Source organism: Lissotriton vulgaris, chromosome 2_1 (genome assembly GCF_964263255.1).
Source record: "Lissotriton vulgaris chromosome 2_1, aLisVul1.2, whole genome shotgun sequence".
Taxonomy (NCBI): Eukaryota; Metazoa; Chordata; class Amphibia; order Caudata; family Salamandridae; genus Lissotriton; species Lissotriton vulgaris.
This window is the reverse complement of record NC_141687.1, coordinates 1628276061-1628296050: the sequence shown is the minus strand read 5'-3', so window position 1 is coordinate 1628296050 and position 19990 is coordinate 1628276061.

Here is a 19990-nt window from a genome sequence, read left to right as displayed (position 1 = left end):
TCCCCTGTGTGCTTGTTCAGTCTCTCAGAGTGCTCTGATGAACAATTGAAACGCTAACATTCTTACTTGTGACAAGAGCGTGGCAGACCTGAAGCCATCATGACTGAGGCAAAGCTGTAAAACTTAAAACGTCCGTTAGAAATGAACAAAGTGAGGGGTTAGTTTTTCAATTAAAATTATGGTTATTGCTGTGGAAAGCAGAATTAGGACACATTTTCTATGACTCCTCATCATTCCAGTAAAGCATTTTGACATGCACACTGAAACATGTCATTTCAGCCCGCTGGTTAACTACCTAATGATCACCTGCAGCTTCACCACAGTGTTCTAGTGAGCAACGTGGGGACTAATATTCTGAATTTATGGCAAACGTATGGCATACCTTCATGCCACAATGATAGTATTAAAGCTGTAAAACTGAAAGCATTTCCTACTGAGAATACTGAAGTAAATGAGAAAATAAGGGTGCTTGAAACAAAAAGTCTCCCAAGGTAGCCACAAGAGAAAAAAGAGCCCACCCTTAGCCCAAATGTCATCCCTTCCTAAGTGTAGCTGAAAAATAGCCCAATGACAAAGGTGTGCAAAATGCTTAAGTAACTTGTGTAATCAATAATCAAGTGATTAGCTGTATAAAAAAAACATTAAAATAGCAACCCATTTAAAAGCCCTTTGTTGCTGTTGGAGAACTCTGAAAATATGTCCTCAGTTTAGCTTTTTTAGAGCGCTAATCATCCTTTGTATGAGACAAAGACCCTCCTCATTTTGTTCATTTCTAAAAGAAAAGGTTTAGGTTGTACGGCTTTGATTGACAGTTTTGATGACTTCAGATGTGCTACACCGTTGTAATAAATACAGAATGTTACCACTTTTTGTATATGTGTGTTTTTGCTGTGTTCTGTACTTTTATGAATTTTATCAAATTCGAATAAAGGTCTTTTGAACTTGAACTACCACTTTTTCTTCATTAGAACACTGTGGGGAAGTGGGAGGCCTGGTCTCAGACTCAGATAATTAAAGGAGAGGGGAGGGAGCATGGGTAGAAGAAGCAAACTGACCCTGCTGGGCAGGTGGGAGGGGCAGTGGCAGCAAAATAAACCACACTGGGGAGGCAGGACGGCAGTGGCAGCACAACAGACCAAGGAGGGCAAGAGGGACGATGCAGAAGCACAGACTCAGAGGTCAGGGGGAGGATGGCATGGTAGCAAGCTGAACATGAAGAGTAGGCAGGATGAGCAATGACAGCACAAGGAAGGCAGGAGGGAGGAGGTTGGGACATGCTAGCAGACCATGGAAGGCAGGAAGTAGTGGCATGGACTCAGATTACAGAGCGCAGGAGGGGGCAGGGGTAACAAGCTAACCACACAGGGCAGGCAGGAGGGGCAGTGGCAACACAACAGAATATGCAGGGCAGGTGGGAGGGGAGTGGAAACACAGCAATCCATGGAGGGCAGGAGGGTGGGGCATTAGCAACACAATGGACTATGGAGAGCTGATAGAAGGGGAACAGGGACATGGACTATGGGGAGCTGAAACAAGGGGAATAGGGACATGGACTATGGAGAGCTGAAAGAAGGGGAATAGGGACATGGACTATGGGGAGCTGAAACAAGGGCAATAGGGACATGGACTCAGAGGGCAGGGCGAGTGGCAGAGCAGCAAGCAGACCACACAGGGTAAACAGGAGAGGCAGTGTTGGCATAACGGACCACGCATTGGCAGGCAGGAGAGGCAATGGCTGCAGATCAGTTCATGGCGGGCAAGAGGATTGGGGTAGGGGCATGCACATGAACATCGGGGGGCAGGGGGAAGCTGAGTAGGGTAAGAAAAGAAAGCACGGAGTTCCAGACAGCGGAGACTCAGACAATGGAGGGCAGGGGCAGCAAGTTAGCAATGGAGGACAAGTGGGAGGGTCAGGGGCAACACATTGGTCCATGCAGAGAAGGAGGGAAGGGACAGGTTCATGGATTCATACAGCAGAGGGTAGGGAGGAGGAGGGTAGAAGCTGAAAGCTAACAATGCAAGGAGGAAAAGAGAGTGAACGCACAACAGCCATACAGAGCTGGAGGGAGGGAGAAATGGCATGGACTTAGACAATGAGTAATAGGGAGGTGGGGGAAGGGGTATCAAGCTGACCTCACAAATAAAGCCTGCTTGAGCAGGGGCAGCAGAATGGTCCATGGCGGGAGGGGTAGGGACACGCACACTGAGATTGAAGAGCAGGGATGAGAGGGCAGGAGCAGTGACAGCATGCTGGCCATGTAGGGCTGGGGCATGCAGATAGCAAAACAAGGCCAGCCAGAAGAGAGCAGGGGCAACAAATTGACAACGTTGATGAGGCAAGCATTATCAAGGGCAGCACAACGGACCATGAAGGGCAGGAGGGAGGGGAAAGGGTATGCACATCAAGAACAGAGGGAAGGGAATGGGCAGGGGAAGCAAACAGATACCAAATGGCAGGTAGGAAGGGAGAAGGACAAGGAGATGGAGAACAGAATAGAAGGCAAGAAGGAGGGAGATAGGGGGTGAAAAGTAGACAATGGAGGGCATGCAGAAGGGGCAAGAAGCACACAGCTGATGAATCTGAGGGCAGGTAGATGGATGGGCAGGGGCAACAAGTTGACCACAGAGGCCAGCAGGCAGAAGTAGGGCCATGCAGACTGAGAATGGAAGGATAGGAGGAGGGGAGTTGGGGCAGTGGTAGCAAGCTGGCCACTGAGATCGAGCTGTGGTGGGTTGGCCACCAACAGGGAGTAGGCCTGTACCAACGCCCTGATGGGAATGACTGAAGGCTGTGCCTTGTGGAGATCTTGTCTGAATATATTCAAACCGTCCTAGAGATGCATTGGAAAGACACAGTTTAAATAGACATTATAGTCATGTGTGGTAACTTGATATTCCCTGACAATTAAAGAAATTCAGAAATTCACTTAAAAAACAGGGGTTAAGTGTCATTATAGTTATGGTAATAAGATATTAGCTTATTTTAAAAATACTTTGAAATTAAATTAAAATAACTAAGATTAGGCTAACACTATAGTTAGGTGATGAAATGACAAAATATATAACACTTAAAAAAAATGAAAATTATCAGTTACAGTTCTGCAAGTTAACTTTAACTTTGTGCCCCATCATGCACTACTTACTTTATATCGCTCATGACAAGTTAAATGGCATTATTAATGACATCCCTGAGACATCATCTAAGCTACTGCTCTTCAAGTTACTCCATAAACCACCAGACTATTTAAAAAAAGAAAGCAGTAAAGTGCCCAGAAATATATACAGGATGCATTGAGTGTGTGTACATTTGTGCATCTATGAAATAAAAACAGTGTAGTCCTGCACACACGCCTGATTCAGTATGGTAAAATTTATATAGTGCAGTTTAACTTCTGACAACATTTAGGTGAAATAGTATTTCACTTAAACATGGTAGAGACTAAGGGCCCGATGTAGGTGGCAAATTCCGGTCGGAAACGGCCGAAATCGGCCGTTTCCGAACGGTGTTTGGCACTTTGAGATGTAGGGGGCCAGTATTTACCTATTCGGTATCTTTACCGAATCGGTAAATTTACAGAATCTGTAAAATACCGAATCGGTATTTTTACCGATTCGTTATCTTCCAGATGTAGGTGGGACTCTTCTGAGTCCCACAGGCCTTTCAGATTCGGTATTTTAACACCCAATCCAATTGGGTGTTAAAATACCGAATCCAGGTGTGCATGCACATGTGTGCATGCACACCTATGCCATGTGACAGACAGACATGCCCTTAGGGCATGTCTGTGTGCCACATGGCACACAAGCCAGTATTGGGGGTGCTAGAGGGTGTCAAAGTGACACCCCCTGCACCCTTGCTGGAATCGGTATTTACCGATTCGGTAAATACCGAATCGGTAATGCCCATTGATTCCTATGGGCTTCAAGGCCCATAGGAATCAATGGGGGATACCGAATCGGTATTTACAGAATCGGTAAATACCGAATCTTACAGATTCGGTATTTACCGAATCTGAAATACCTACATCTCCCCCCCTCTAATTTACCACTTCATAAATACCGAATCGGTATGATTCGGTATTTATGAAGTGGTAAATATAGATTTACCTACATCGGGCCCTAAGTGTAACTAATGTGAATTGCAGATGTGTGTTACAAACAGGAAGTGTCTTAAATAGGAGTCCTGATGCCAAAAAATGTGTGAAAAACAAAAGCTTATGTTTGTAGTACTTTATTCGCAAATGGATTTCTGCACAAATGTTCAATCAAGCAATCAATTATATCATTTGTAAAGAGCACTACTTACCCATGAAGGTCTCATGGCGCTGGGCGGTGGGACATGCTGCTACTGCTTGAAAAACCAGGTCTTGAGGAGTCTTCTGAAGGTCAGCAGGTCTTGGGTCTGCCGTAGGTGGATGTGGAGGGTGTTCCAGGTCTTGGCGGATTGGTGGGAGAACGATCTGCCACCGGAGGTCACTCTTCGGATGCGGGGGACTGTGGCGAAGGCGAGGTCAGCGGAGTGGAGCTGGCTGGTGGGGGTGTACAAGCTGAGTCGTCTGTTGAGGTACGCTGGTTCGATGTTGTGGAGGGCCTTGTGTGCATGGGTGAGGAGCTTGAAGGTTATCCTCTTGTTGACGGGGAGCCAGTGTAGGTCTCTCAGGTGGGTTGTTATGTGGCTGCGACGAGGGATGTCGAAGATCAGGCATGCAGAGGCATTCTGGATTCGTTGAAGCTGTCTCAGGAATTTGGCCGAGGCTCCTGCATAGAGGGTGTTTCCGTAGTCCAACCTGAGGAGGGCCTGGATGACCGTTCTTCTAGTTTCGGTGGGGATCCACTTGTAGATCCTGCGAAGCATGCGGAGGGTGTTGAAGAAGGAGGAAGAGATGGTGCTGACCTTCTTAGTCATGGAGAGGGTGGAGTCGAGGATGACCCCTAGGTTGCGTGCGTGGTCTATGGGTGTTGGAGCTGTTCCCAGAGCAGTCGGCCACCAGGAGTTGTCCCAGGCTGAAGGGGTGGATCCGAGGATGAGGACCTCCGTCTTGTCGGAGTTTAACTTCAGTCAGCTGTTCCTCATCCATTCAGCGACGACCTTCATTCCTTCATGGAGGTTCGTTTTGGCGGTATGGAGGTCCTTGGTGAGGGAGAGGATCAGCTGGATGTCATCGGCGTAGGAGATGATGTTGAGGTCGTGCAGTCAGGCTACGTGGGCGAGCAGTGCCATGTAGATGTTAAACAGCGTTGGGCTGAAGGATGAGCCCTGGGGTACGCCGCAAATTATCTTGGTGGCTTTGGAGCGGAAGGAGGAAGGTGGACGCTGTGTGTTCTGCTGGAGAGGAAGGAGGTGGTCCAGTCCAGAGCCTTCTCTTGGATCCCGGCGTCGTGGAGGTGTGTTCATAGTGTGCGGTGGCAGGCGTGTCGAAGGTGGCTGACAGGTCCAGGAGGATGAGGGCTGCTGTTCCTCTGTTGTCTAGCAGGGTCCTGATGTGATTGGTGGCAGTGATGAGGGCAGTTTTGGTGCTGTGGTTGCTGCGGAACCCGGACTGGGAAGGGTCCTGGATGCTGTTCTCCTCGAGGTAGCGGGTCAGTTGTTTGTTGACGGTCTTCTCGATGACCTTTACCGGGTTCGGGAGCAGGGAGATGGGCTGGAAGTTCTTGAGGTCCTTGGGGTCCGCCTTGGGTTTCTTGAGTGAGGCGTTGATCTCGGTGGGCTTCCAGCTCTCCGGGAAGGTTGCTGTCTCGAAGGAGATGTTGATGACTTTCCGGAGATGGGGTGCGATGGCTGCGCTGGCTTTGTTGAAGATGTGGTGTAGGCATGGGTCTCATGGAGATCTGGAGTGGATGGTGTTCATGATCTTGATAGTGTTGTTGTCGTTGATGTTGGTCCAGAAGAGCAGGCGGTTGGTTTGGATGATGGTCATTGGGACGGAGGTCTCAGTGGTTGTCAGGGCGGTCGTGGCGTTGGAGCTGTTGTGGATGTCTGTGATCTTGCGGTAGAAGAAGGTGGCCAACAAGTCGCACAGGTCTTGCGAAGGTGGGATGTTGTTGGTGTTGGAGCTGGGGTTGGAGAGTTCCTTCACGATGTTGAAGAGCTCTTTGCTGTTGTGTGCATTGTTGTCTAGGCGGTCTTTGAAGGAGGCCCTTGGTGGATCTGATGAGGTGATGGTGTCTGAGGGTGGCATTCTTGTGGGCTGCGTAGCTGTCCAGTTTTTGACAGGTTTGTTTGGAGGCTTGGAGGTCTTCGGTGAACCAGCAGGCTTTCTGGTGTGACTGTTGGAGGGTTTCTTGAATGGGGTGATAGTGTTGGCGCAGTCGTCGATCCACTGTCTGAGATTGCAGGCAGCGGTGTCTGTGGGGTTGGCGAGTGGGCTCTGGGCGAGGGTAGTGGTTAGCTGGTCTTCGGTGACTTTGCTCCAGCAGTGGGGAGGCATCTGTTGGGTGCGGTGGTACGTGGAGGGTTTCTTGAAGGTGAAGTGGATGCAGCGATGGTCGGTCCAGTGGAGTTCGGTGGTGTGGTTGAAGGAGATGTGGGGGCTTGTGGAGAAGATGGGGTCAACCGTGCGTCCGGCTGAATGGGTGGGTGTAGTGACGAGTTGTCTGAGACCGAGGTTGGCTAGGTTGTCGATCAGGGTGGTGGAGTTGGTGTAGTTTTTGTTCTCCGGGTGGAAGTTCAGGTCCCCGAGGACGATGTAGCCAGTGGAGGCGAGGGCGTGTGTGTTGACGAAGTCGGGGATGGAGTCGCTGAACTGTGGTCGGGGTCCGGGGGGTCTGTAGATGAGGGTTCCTCTGAGAGTGGCGTTGGGGTCGGTGTGGATCTGGAAGTGCAGGTGTTCAGTGGTTCTGAGGGTGTCATCAGTGTTGGCCGAGACTTTGAGAGTGTTCCTGTGGATTATGGCGATTCCTCCTCCTACTCCATTGGTGGGGTCCCTGCGGGTGATCTTGTAGCCTTCCTGGACGGCTATGGCGATGTTGGGTGCCGAGGCGGGGTTCAGCCAGGTCTCTGTCAGGAAGGCGACGTCTTGGGAGGGTGAGTCGAGTAGACCCACCATCCCAGAGTTCAACGGTGTGTTTGAGGGTGGAGCGGGTGTTGAGGAGGATGCATCTGAGGTAGTTGGGTTCTTTCCTGGTCGGCGGCTTGGCGGGGCGGATGCTGGTGAAGCTGCAGTTCCAGTAGGTGAAAGGTCCGTGGGTGCGCTTCGGGGCGGCCAGGAAGCAGGTGTGTGATCACCCAGTATTGAGTGGGTGGAGGATGCTGGCATCGTAGAGGTGTCAGGCGTCGTGGCGCGTGCGGTGGCCAGTGGGTCTGGCACTGGGCGCGGTCCAGGCGTGGGTGGGCACAGACGGGTTTGCCTCTGGCGTGCCCGCTGAGCGGCCGCACAGCGGCCTCCATATGAGGGGATGTGGGAGGGAGGAGCAGCTGGGAGCGGGCAGTGAAGAGAGAGCAGGGTGGCGGGGGCGCAGGAGACGCAGCGGCAGGAAAATTAAGGGGGAGCAGTCGGGGGTACAGAAGGCAATTGAGGGCACAGAAGAAAATAAACGGTCACAGGGGGAAAGGCAACGCAAAAAACAACAGCGCTAATACAATAAAATACAGTGGAGCAAAAGGCACAAGACAACAGTGCTAATACAATAAAACAAGAGAGCAAACACAAAAGCAGATGGCAGTGAGGACTATGCAGGGGCATGAACCAATGCGCGTGGCAGCAGCGGGCTCAAGGGTAGCGTCACACAGGTGGTTCTGTGCGGCGAGGGGAGCGACCTGCCTGGTAACAGGGTTAACAATAAAGAGTTGTCATGTAGTGTTATCAACAATTTTTATATAAACTTGAGATTTATATGGTAAAGATATTTATTTCCAGAAGTTCAATGACAATTCTGAGACATTATACATGATTGAAGAATATATAACCTATGAGTGACTCACAAATGATCCATGTGGCAGAACTATTGTTGTTGTTGTAATGGTGTCTAGCATTCTGTTCATTTCAAGAATATGTGTAAGGCATTTTTACGTACAGCCATAATTAGTGGCTAAAACGTTGATGTAAAGCCATTGACTCAAAATTGTATGTCAGATTAGGTATTTAATGGTTACACCTCACTAAGATAAATTATGACCAGAACACTTTCTTCAATTTTATTTAAGATTTGTAAACTGTTTACTTCATTCATGTGCATAGAGACATTATGGGGCATATTAGCAAGGGCGATATGGCCGCTTTAGCGGGCCTTTTTCTCGTTAAAGCGGCGATATTTTTATCGCCCTATTAGCACAGCAGTTAGCGACAGTTTTAGGTGATAGCTACAGGTTTGGGGCCCGCTTTGCATGTTAGCGATATTTATCGCTAATGACATACAAGGTGGGCGTACCCAAACTGTTAGCAATTGAAAACAGATGCTAACACAGCTATCGCCTATTAGCAAGGCAGGCGAAGCGATAAAAAAATTGCGCTAAGTGCGATTATCGCTAGAATCTAACGCCTGCTAAAAAGTTGACTTACCTGTATAGTCAATGGGGGGTGGATAATCACATTAAGCCCCAATTGGCGTTAATGCAAGAATATTGCTGGATTTCCAGCGACATTCTCGCATTTCGCCACTATTGCTGGATATTTTAGCACAATGGAGAAAAATGTTGCTAAAAGCAGGTTTTCTCTGCTAAAATATCCAGCGATACGCAGCGATAAAAAAAAATGCGCTAAGAGCCTTTAACGATAATTATCGCTACTCCTTGCTAATATGCCCCTATGTTTCTTAAGCTCCTGAAATACAAGTAGAAGAAAATGCATAATCTCTACTAAATGTGGGTGCTTTCACAGATATGCATTATTTCCTGCATGTTGCACGAGGTTATGCCCATTAGCGCTACAGAGGTGATAGAATATTGAATCTAGGGGCGTGGCTTGGACGCCGAGACAAAATGGCGGTTCTAGCGTGAGCTCCGCTCTTCACCGGGACTCGAAATCACCTCTTGAGCCTCTTATCTGACGTTTTTTTCGCCAAAGGGACGGCATTAGTGTCGGATTATGCGGTGAGTCTGTAGTGCGTTTGGACTATCTTCATGCCCTCACCACCACGATACGAACAGCGGTAATTTTCTTCCTCCTGAGACGCGGGCGGCCGCCATTTTAGGTCACTGCACCCACGTTTTCTCCTCAGCCTGTTTGTCTTCGTCACAATTATCGCCAGAGTGTTGGGCATTGGCGTTGGATTATGCGGTGAGTCCCTAGACCGCTTTTGAACTGCCTTCATGCCCATATTTCTGTGACATAGAAACCAGCAATTTCTTTACTCTTGTGACGCGGTGGCCACCATATTTGGTCGTCGCACCCACGGTTCTTCCTCAACACCGTCTTTTCTTTTGCCTTATTACTATCACCAGGCACTTTCCAGCCGGCACCCTGGTTTTGTGGATAATATATTGCCAGAATGGTTTTTGAAGGCAGTATTTCCTCTGGCTTCTATATTTTTCCAGCGTGTCCATCTACTTGCTGTGACAGGAAACTATACTTTAACTGAAAGGCATCTCTCCACCCATGGAATGCTTTATCTGATTTACTGGCCATGATTTACGATTTGTGACAACATTTTCTCAGAATTTTACTCCTTCTAAGCGAGTCCTGGTGTTTGGTAATATTCTTCTTATTGGAGATGTGGCGGTCACCATTTTTGGTCGCTGAGCTCATGTTTCCTCACTTTTTTTTGCCAAACTATTGATGTTGTACCATTGCCACAATGTTTTTGTTTACACTATATACTTCCTGTAGCTTTTCATAAGTCAGCCTTGTGGTTTCAGTACCAACTGCCTCTTCACGACTGATGATCTGATACACATGCACTTGATTGTTCTCATGCTCCTGCTTCCTCTGAGGAATTGTGCTTGTGCATTTTGAGGCATTCTTTAATAATATCCTAACTTTTTACTTCATTACTATTGGATCCTTTATTGACTATTTTACACAATTTTTTGGCATCTCCTTTTTAAGTTACAATTGCCAACGATTCCCATTCTGCTAGATCATCTGTAACAGGTAAAAAACCTAAGAGACATAAAAATTATCCAGCATCTCCTATTAATTCATCTCAAAACCCGGTTCTGGACTCTATCTTGGATGAAGTTCGGGGTCTTCAACCTTTTATGTGTACAACAAATGAAAAGCTAAAGCAAATTGAGGAGAGATGGATTGTTATGGAAGGCAAAGTGTTAGAATTGGAACAACGTGTTAGCGACATACAGGATGTAGCTACAAAGATTCCAATACTAGAGCAGGAAATTCATAAGCTGAAAATCCACACAGAAGATCTTGAAAACCGAAATCGTAGAAACAAACTACGTCTGTATGGCCTTCGGAAAATTTTGAGGGGTCAAATATGGTACTGTTTCTTCAGAAATTCCTTCCAGAGCTTCTAGATCTTCCATCTTACCTACCCCCCTCAACATACAAAGAGCTCATCGTTTGGGGTGCATAACCTCCAATGCTACGAAACCTCGTGGCACCTTTATGCTTTTTTTTGGAATTTACCAAACTTATGACCATTTGAAAGCTGCAAAACTTAAATGTTGTCTTATTTGGTCTGGCCACAATATCTTCATTTCACAGGATGTTTCTACTGAACCTAATGCACGTCGTAAAGAATTCCTCGCCCTGCGTCCTCAGATGCAACATCTGAATATTTAATATGGAATCCTTCATCCTTGTCTTTGCAAGATTACTCATGATGGTCTTTCACGTTCCTTTGATGATCCGGAAAAATTCAAGCTTTTTCTTCAGAGCTTCTCTTCTAATGGAATGGACACTAATACTTGATTTTTCTAGCTTTCCAGGATTACCTCTTTGGTCTCATTTGTTCTGTTTTATTCACTTTATGCTGACATGAATTGCTATCTTTTTTCTCTTTTGTTTCTTACTCGATTGAGGTTCTATTTCTATTATCTTCTTTATTCTTATTGCTGAGGTTCGCTTTGTCTTGCGTCACCATGCTCCATCTTCACTGTTTTCCTCTCTTCCTACAAATCTGGTTATTTTCCCTTGATCTGTTTGTTTACTTTCGCCTTTTATTTCTTCTCTGCTTTCCCTTCTGTTTCTCTTTTCGTTTCTTTCCTTTTTTCCCTCTTTCTCTCTCGCTATCGTTTCCTCTCTTTTTGTTAATCTTTCTTCATTTGATAATTCTATCCTTCTTGATGTTTGTGTTTGTTGATAATGTGTGTCTTTTTTTATATGATTCTTACATGTGGTGTTTTATTTTTTGTAGCTATACTCTTGATGTGTATCAACTCCACTCGTGTTTTACCCTCCTAACCCTCCATTAGGTGTAAGTTTGTTACGTGGAATGTTCATGGTCGGTGACATCCCGTCAAAAGACCAAAGGTACTGTCTCATTTATCCAAGCTTGACTCTCAGGTTGCTTTTCTCCAAGAAACTCATTGTACTGATGCTGAAGTCGAAAATACATTGGGTGGGACAAGTTGTTTATTCTCCTGCATCTAGTAAAAAAGGGGGTTTTGCTATATTATTTCATAAGTCACTATCTGTACAAATTCTGTCTACACAGAATGATGTTGGACGATGGGTAATAGCAAAGGTTGTTATTCACAACAAGACTCTTGTCTTGTTAAATATCTATGGTCCTGTTAAACCTGATCCTAAGTTTTGGGATGACATTAAAATCTTACTCTCTTCCATAGATTGCCCTAATATTGTTGTTGCTGGTGATTTTAACCAATGGATGGAACCCTTCTCTGACAGATTATCCAATTGTAAATGTAATCCTGATAAATCTCACAAAGCATTTCAATCAGCCATTGCCTCCCGTCCATTATATGATGTTTGGAAGACATGTAACCCTGATTTACTTGAATATACGTTTTTTTCCAAAGTACATCACACCCGTTCTAGGATTGACTATGTGTTGGTTAGTAAATCCCTCCTCCCTTCTATTCAATCTTCCGAAATTGGATCCATTTTTATTTCTGATCATGCACCTGTTCATGCTGTACTTGACCTCTCCCTCACCTCCCATTAATTTAGTTGTTGGAAACTTTATCATTTTTTATTCTCTGATACTGTTTTTATTAAAGAAGCTACCACGTTTATTAATGCATTTTTTAACTTAAATAATCCATTGGACACATCGGTCTCTAATAATTGGGATGCCTTCAAGGCCTCTTTTCGTGCCTACACTATTTCATATGTCTCAAATAAAAAGAAAGCTATGCGTAAAAAATACATTGACCAATTACATCATCTTAAAGTGCTTGAACATACTTGTTTTACTTCTACTTCACCTTCCACTCTCCTTGAATTGATTAAGGCAAAGTCTGAACTCAACAAATTAGCAACACTTGAAGCTTGTAATATTCTTCTTAAAATTAAATCCAAATATCATGGTGGTCAAAATAAAGCAGGTAAAATGTTGGCTAAATATTTGAAAATTAAATCTGAACTTGAAAATATTGGTCCTATTTTTAATGAAGCCAACTAAAACAATGGTGTCGTCCGATGAAGATATTGCCGAGGTTTTTCATGAGTATTATGGATCTCCTTATTCTGATGACACATTTCCCACTACCCAAAATTTAGATACTTTTTTCTCCGGCCTCCCTTCACCCCCTACTCTTCCTGATGAATTGAACGCATTTGAAAGAGAGGTTACATCTAAGGAGATAATTAATGCTATTAAATCTCTAAAAAAATCTAAAGCACCTGGCCCTGATGGTCTATCTGTTGAATTTATACTACCTTTACCTCCATTTTTGTTCCTCACCTTTTAGCACTTTTTAATTCCTTTATTGCGGAGGCCAAAGCGTCTAGCTCCTTTATGGATGCCTTAATTATCATCATTCCCAAACCTGATAAAGATCACTCTCATTGTAAAAAATGTTGTCCTATATCTTTAATAAATTATGATTGAAAAATATTTGCCAAGATTCGTGCATCCCGACTTGAAACAATTCTTCCGTTATTGGTTAAAACTGACCAAGTCAGATTCGTGAAAGGTAGATTGGCATCAGATAATGCACGAATGTTTGCAAATATTATTTCATATGCTAACAAATATAAATCTCCCCTTGCAGCATTATCGTTAGATGCCGAAAAGCCCTTTGATCGTATTAACTGGCAATTTATGTTTAAATCTCTCCAATGGTTTGGTTTTGGCCCTACTTTTATCTCATATATTAAATTACTATACTCATGTCCTCGAGCTAGTATTTTTGTTAATAATCAAATTTCCAAATATTTTTCTTTATCCAGAGGCACGAGGCAGGGATGCCAGCTTTCTCCTTTGTTATTTGCTCTATGCCTTGAACCTTTCTTGGAGCGTATCCATGTTAACTCACACATTTCTGGCTTTATTCATAACTCCATTGAAACCAAATTATCTGCTTACGCTGATGATATCTTAATTTACATGTCAAATCCCACTGACTCCCTCCCACCTTTTCTAGAAGAGGTCCAATTATACTCCAGTATTTCTGGTTATAAATTAAATCTCTCAAAGACAGAAGTTTTACCTTTAAACTCCATGTGTTATCAATATATGTTTAATAATACTAATTTTACTTGGTGTCCCACAAAAATATCTTGGTATTTGGTTTTCCTCCTCTCTATCTGCTACAATTAAGTACACGTTTAATGTATTACTCACTAAAATTCAATCACTCCTTCTTACTTGGTCTCCCCTATATCTTTCCTGGTGGGGCAGGTTGGATACTATTAAAATGATGATTGTACCTCATGTTCTCTACACATTATCTATGTTGCCTGTTCGTATTCCCATTTCCTTTTTCTCTCAAATTAATTCCACATGTATAAAATTTCTATGGAACAAGAAGCATCCACGTATTGCTCTCAACAGGCTCATTTGTCCTAAATCTGAGGGTGGTGTTCGTTTTCCAAATTTTAAAGAATATCACTCGGCTTTCCTGATTAAACAATCCTTTGCCCTATCTTATGATTTTGAGGACATTCCCATTCCCAGATGGATTGTTTTTGAACGCTCCTTACTAAAAGACTTTCCTTTTCAAACTGTACTTTTTATGTCTAACAGTACCTTCTTGTCAAATAACCCTATTTTAAAATATTCCCAGAGTTTATTGTATAATACATTCTCTCTTGGTCTCACACCCTTTCCGTGTTTTTTTATCCTCTACACTTTGGTACAATAAGTATCTTAAGTATAAAGGTAAATCATTCTACTACAAATTCTGGAAAGAGAAGGGAACTGTTTTTGTGCACCAATCGATTTACCAAAATTCTGTTATTCCCTTTTCTAATCTTCAAGTACAATATCATTTACCTGATTCTATTATTCATGAATATATTATAATTTCCGAGGCCGTACAATCACAATTAGCTACTTCTGTCCTCCCAGCTGATACTCCTTCTCTTACCCCGTCTTCTCCTTTATATCTTTTATTTCAGACACACAGACCTAAAGCTGCTCTTGTATATAAGTTATTGTTATCAAATGTTACTGAGAGATCCAAATCCCCTATTGAAATTGCATGGGAAACTGATTTGTCCATTTCTTTCCCTAGGACTTCTTGGGATAAATTGTGGTCTAAGTTATTTAAAGTTTCTGCTGCTGCTCGTATTACACAATCTTTGTATTTCATTTATAATAGAGCTGTTATAACTCCTGTTGATATTTCTAAGTTTTCTCCTTCTTCTTCTCCTCTATAATGGTCCTGTTCTAATGATACTGGCACATTGAGGCATCAACTTTATGATTGCTCTAATGTATTAACATTCTGGAAATCTGTTTGGAATACATGCATGAATATGATATTACACTATTGTTACAAAATGTTTTTCTAGGTTCTTCCTTATCAGATGTTGATGTTTCCTCTTTTGTTTACCTGTTATTTGACCTTTTGATTGCATTAACTTTTAAGGTTATCTTATCATCCTGGAAAGATAATTCCAAAAAGTCTTCATTAACTTGGTTGAATTTTATTTGTGATGAGCATAGAATTGCTAATGTTTCCTCCATTTCTATTTCTGCAAAAATTAAATCTGATCTTCTTTGGCTTCCCTTTACATCATATCTCTCTACTACTATCCCGGTTCACTAATTCTTTCTTTTTAGGTCTCGCCTGTCAATGCGCTTGCGCATTGAGCTTGCGAGAATATAGGAGCTTAACGAGAGCTTAACTATCGGGCAATTTCATGCTGTGCCCGTGAAAAGCAAGCTCAATGCGCAAGCTCATTGACCTGAAAAGCGCGTGCACAATAAAGCTAGCCATCTGCCGCCAGCAGCTTCACTTGAAAGGGATCATTTCGCACTTTTCACGGCCACCAGGCCGTGTCGCATTTCTCCTCCCCCCTCCCCACAGCAATGCCCTCAATCTCATTTTGTGCTGCCAAGAGCTTGTTTTTCATGCTTGCCCTCACACTCTCCCCTTATTAGCCTCTTGTTACAGGCATTTCTCCTCCCCTAATTATTCACGGCCGCCCGGCAGTACTTTCACTTTCACGGCCGCCAGGCCGTGTCTCTTGTTTCTCCTCCCCCCTTCCCCGCTCCCCACAGCAATGCCAAGAGCTGGCTTGTTTTCATCATGATTCCTTTTTGCCTCAGTGCATATTGAGTGTTATCACAAGTTCTTGATCTACCCTTCCTCCAAATACACATGAAGCCCTTCATAAGGCGCACCCCATGAGATTTCAGTGCAGTCCCCCTCCCCTGACCTGCTGTGGATCAATCACACAAGTGGTTCAGCTTGGGATCCTTACATTGTTCACTGTCGCAGCCCTTCTTTGGACGTCTGAGAGTAATGTTCCGGCATGCCCAGAGGCCCTAAATGCATTGTTTCCTATTGCATGCATCTTGGTTGCAGTTCTGTATATATTAGCTTCCCTCTCCTTAATACGTGTTTATATTTCCAGAGATTTTGAGGTTGCTGAGAGCGCTGTGCCCCATCCTCCAGCTCAAAGACATCTATACTCCCCGTTTTCTTATTGTGTACGCTTATCTAAGTTGGTGGCATTGCTGTCTTCCTCCCCACAAATCCCCTGGTATCTGTGCCGGCTGCTGTTTTGTATTCTTTCTGTGAGCAGCGTATGCCCTCCCCTCCCCTCCTACGTGCCGCGCTGCCGTCCGTCTCTTGTTCTGAAATCTAGCACTCTTCCTTTGGGTCTGAGCTGTAGCAGCAGTGTGCTTTCCCCTCCCCCTCCAAGAGCAGCCCTGCGTTTTCCATAGATGTTCTCTTACATTTGCTTACTTTCATTCCTGCAGTCCTTTCATGGCCCTTGGTGGGAACTCGAACCTTTTATGGCCCAGAAACCCTAATTTGCTGCTTTAAAAAAAAAAAAGGGTGATCTTTGTGGTCTGTCAAACGAAGCCCTTGCCCTGTGTGCACCCAGCGTGTGTTTTTCTTTACCTCCTGTTTCGTCCTACTTCCCCTCTTCCTGCATAAACACCTTCTCTTCTCCACATCTGTTTAATTCTCTCCCTGCTCGTCATTTCTAGCATGTTTCCGTCCCCACCGCGGTGACTGCTTTTTTGTCCCAACATAATTAACAGTTGCTATGTGACAAAAACATCATGTGAGCCGTGGCCTCCCTGCGCCACCATGCCAAGCTTTAACTTTTACAATCCTGCTCCAAGCCCCCACCACCCTTCCGAGGTCACTGCTGTTTTGCTCCCGACATCATTAACAGTTGCAATGCAGTGAAAACATCATGTGACCTGCGAGCTCCCAGCGCCATGCCAGGCTTTAACTTTTTCAATGGCGGCTGCCTGCCTTTCTCTGGTTCTGGTTGGCTTGCGCAAATCAACTTTCTCCACCATTAAGATTAGGATTTATCCCTTGCACGCTCTTTATAGCTGTTGCACGCACGTGATGGCTATTCTGGGTGCCTCTCCTCGCCTCACCTCCCCTCCCCCCACCACCTTAGAGCGTGTGTCTACGGCAGGTAGGAGCAGAAACACATCTGTTTAATTCTCTCCCTGCTCGTCATTTCTAGCATATTTCCGTCCCCACCGCGGTGACTGTTTTTTTGTCCCAACATAATTAACAGTTGCTATGTGACAAAAACATCATGTGAGCCGTGGCCTCCCTGCGCCACCATGCCAAGCTTTAACTTTTACAATCCTGCTCCAAGCCCCCACCACCCTTCCGAGGTCACTGCTGTTTTGCTCCCGACATCATTAACAGGTGCAATGCAGTGAAAACATCATGTGACCTGCGAGCTCCCAGCGCCATGCCAGGCTTTAACTTTTTCAATGGCGGCTGCCTGCCTTTCTCTGGTTCTGGTTGGCTTGCGCAAATCAACTTTCTCCACCATTAAGATTAGGATTTATCCCTTGCACGCTCTTTATAGCTGTTGCACGCACGTGATGGCTATTCTGGGTGCCTCTCCTCGCCTCACCTCCCCTCCCCCCACCACCTTAGAGCGTGTGTCTACGGCAGGTAGGAGCAGAAACACTGCTCACACACAGTGCACCGAGATGTATCAACAGTCGCCGTGCAGCAAAAACATCATGTGACCGCGACCTCCCAGCGCCATGCCAGGTTTTAACTTTTACAATGACAGCCTTGTGCCTTTCTTTGGCTCTGCGGGGCTCGCACATATCAACTTTCTGCACCACTCAGCCAGCCGCACCCGGCACAAGCATGGCGGCCCCTGCTTCATAGTCATGGCGGCAGCATACTAATTTGCCTCATCTTTTTAGGTCGAGCTTGCTCGACATTTTGTACAGGGGCTTTTCAAATTGCTACCCCTGTTTTCCCTGGCTGCAAGCTTGAACGCGCGCAGTGCCAGCTTGCTCCATGTGCCCCTTCCCCCCACGCATTCCCAGCCCTTTGATGCTTCCGCCGCACTCCAATTGCTCCCCTCTCCTGTGGTGTTTGTAATCCTGCCCCCTGCGTTGCCCCCTCACCCTCACACCGTGCTTGCATCTTTGTTTGACTATTTTCAAGACCAACACATAAAAAAATTGTCATTTACAAAACAAATAGCTCCAACTTTTCTAATGCGAGACCTATTGCATTTCCAATGCTTGTTTCTCTCTTTTCTTTTATATCTTTTTCTTACACACTTTTTATCCTTTCGTACTTTTCTGTTTTTGTTCTTTCTCTTCTATCTCTTCCCTTCCTTTCCTCTTTTTTCTTCCCTTCTATTTCTACTGTTATAATTATATTAAACCATTATGTTATTTATTTACCTATATTTATAATATGCTGTTTATATTACAACTTTTCATTTTTTTTTCATTTTTGATGTCCTTATTTTTCTTCGATATCTTGTATTTGAAAATCAAATAAAAACTTCCTAAACAAAAAAAAAAGAATATTGAATCTAGGTGTACCTTCACTAAAGACCTGCCAGTATGAAAAGCATACAGGAAACTGTGGCATATATTCTTTGATGCCATCAGTGATGTCATCAATTATCTCATTTGATATTCATTATCACTGGCCTTCTTCAACATAGAGGAACTGACAAAAGGCTCTAAAAGTAAGCCGAGCATGATCAGAGTTATTTACTGTCAGGCAAACTCGACTTAAGCTTTGCTTTTCAGGCACCCCAGCCTGGTGCAAATTTTAGGACAGGCCAGGTTTCTATATATAGGGGCTTGAGTACGGAGGCGATGAGGGGCATCTCAAGAAATATCAATTTGCTTTGCATGGTGCCATCACCAGCTCCTGTACGACAAGTAGATTCCCAGACGTTCGTACATCAGGACAAGAATTATAATGATGCGTCCTCACATCTGCACATGTGCAAATAATACGAGGTACACATCCCCTATATTCGACATGAAAAAAGGCACAAATGACAGCTGTGACGACCCTCAACTGTGCAAGCTCGAGAGATTTATGACATATATTTTTACATAAAACTTAGCGCGAAATTCCCCAGCTGAGAAAGTGGAAACTGCGAGCTTGAGAGCTCTGGACCCTTGCTGTGGCTGAGTAATAAAAAGAGCACCAGTAGCAGAATGAAAAGAAAACAGAGACGCGAAAGCATCTCTTAGAAGGGATTCAGGGCCACAGCAGGACATTGTTGCTGCTTGCAGGACAAGGCGATTGCCACAGCACACTCAAGGGCATGCTCGCAGCACTGCACAGTCACACAGACACTGACATGAATGTTGTATCACACGCACTGAGGTACACCTTTACACACCAGACCAGAGGACCAAGTCCTCACATCAAAGGGAACACCAAAAAGCATGCACAGCCACACCCACTGATAGAAATCATGAGGCCTCATTTATGAGGCCTTTTGAGCCACCGGAAAGTCACTTTTTGTGCAGGAGTCTGCTCCATATTTACAAGGCAGCACTAAGCCACTTTTATTTGCCCATTACTTCGTAAATATAATTCCCTTTAAAACAGAAAAAAACGGGGGTGCAATGGATGTTACTGGGGGCATTGTTGCTGGGGGACGATCCCAGTAACATCCATGGCTGTTTGCCACTGCCTCAGATTTACGAGAAATTGTAAATCTGAGGCGGCGCTAAAAACTTAAGGGAGGCACAATGAGGAGAAATACTTTTAGTTCCCTTCCTGCACAAATATAAGCATCCCCTCAACACAGCACCCTTGCACCATGGTGCTAAGGAGCCTGCCTTGGAGGACTGCAGCCCGTTGTGTGCCGCACAGGGGAAAAGGACATGAATGTGTTGCATCTGATAGATATGTCACATTCCTGCCCTTTTCTTTTGCCGTAGGGCAGAGCCACAAGATGGCTTGCGGTGCTGCACTACGGCAAAACCTACCTCATAAATGAGGCCAAAAATATGCAAGGAAGGACTCATAAATAAAGGTAAGTATCACTGAATACTTTTAAGCACATAAAGGGGCATCATGACCCCCATCTTGCCGATACACATGGCTACATGCCCTGTAGCCCGTGCTTGATGAGGAAAAGAACAAGCATTTGCAATGCAATAGGTCTCGCATTAGGAAAGTGTGAGCTATTGGTATTGTAAATGACAATTTTTGTTAATATGTGTTGGCTTTGAAAATATATAAATTAATAGC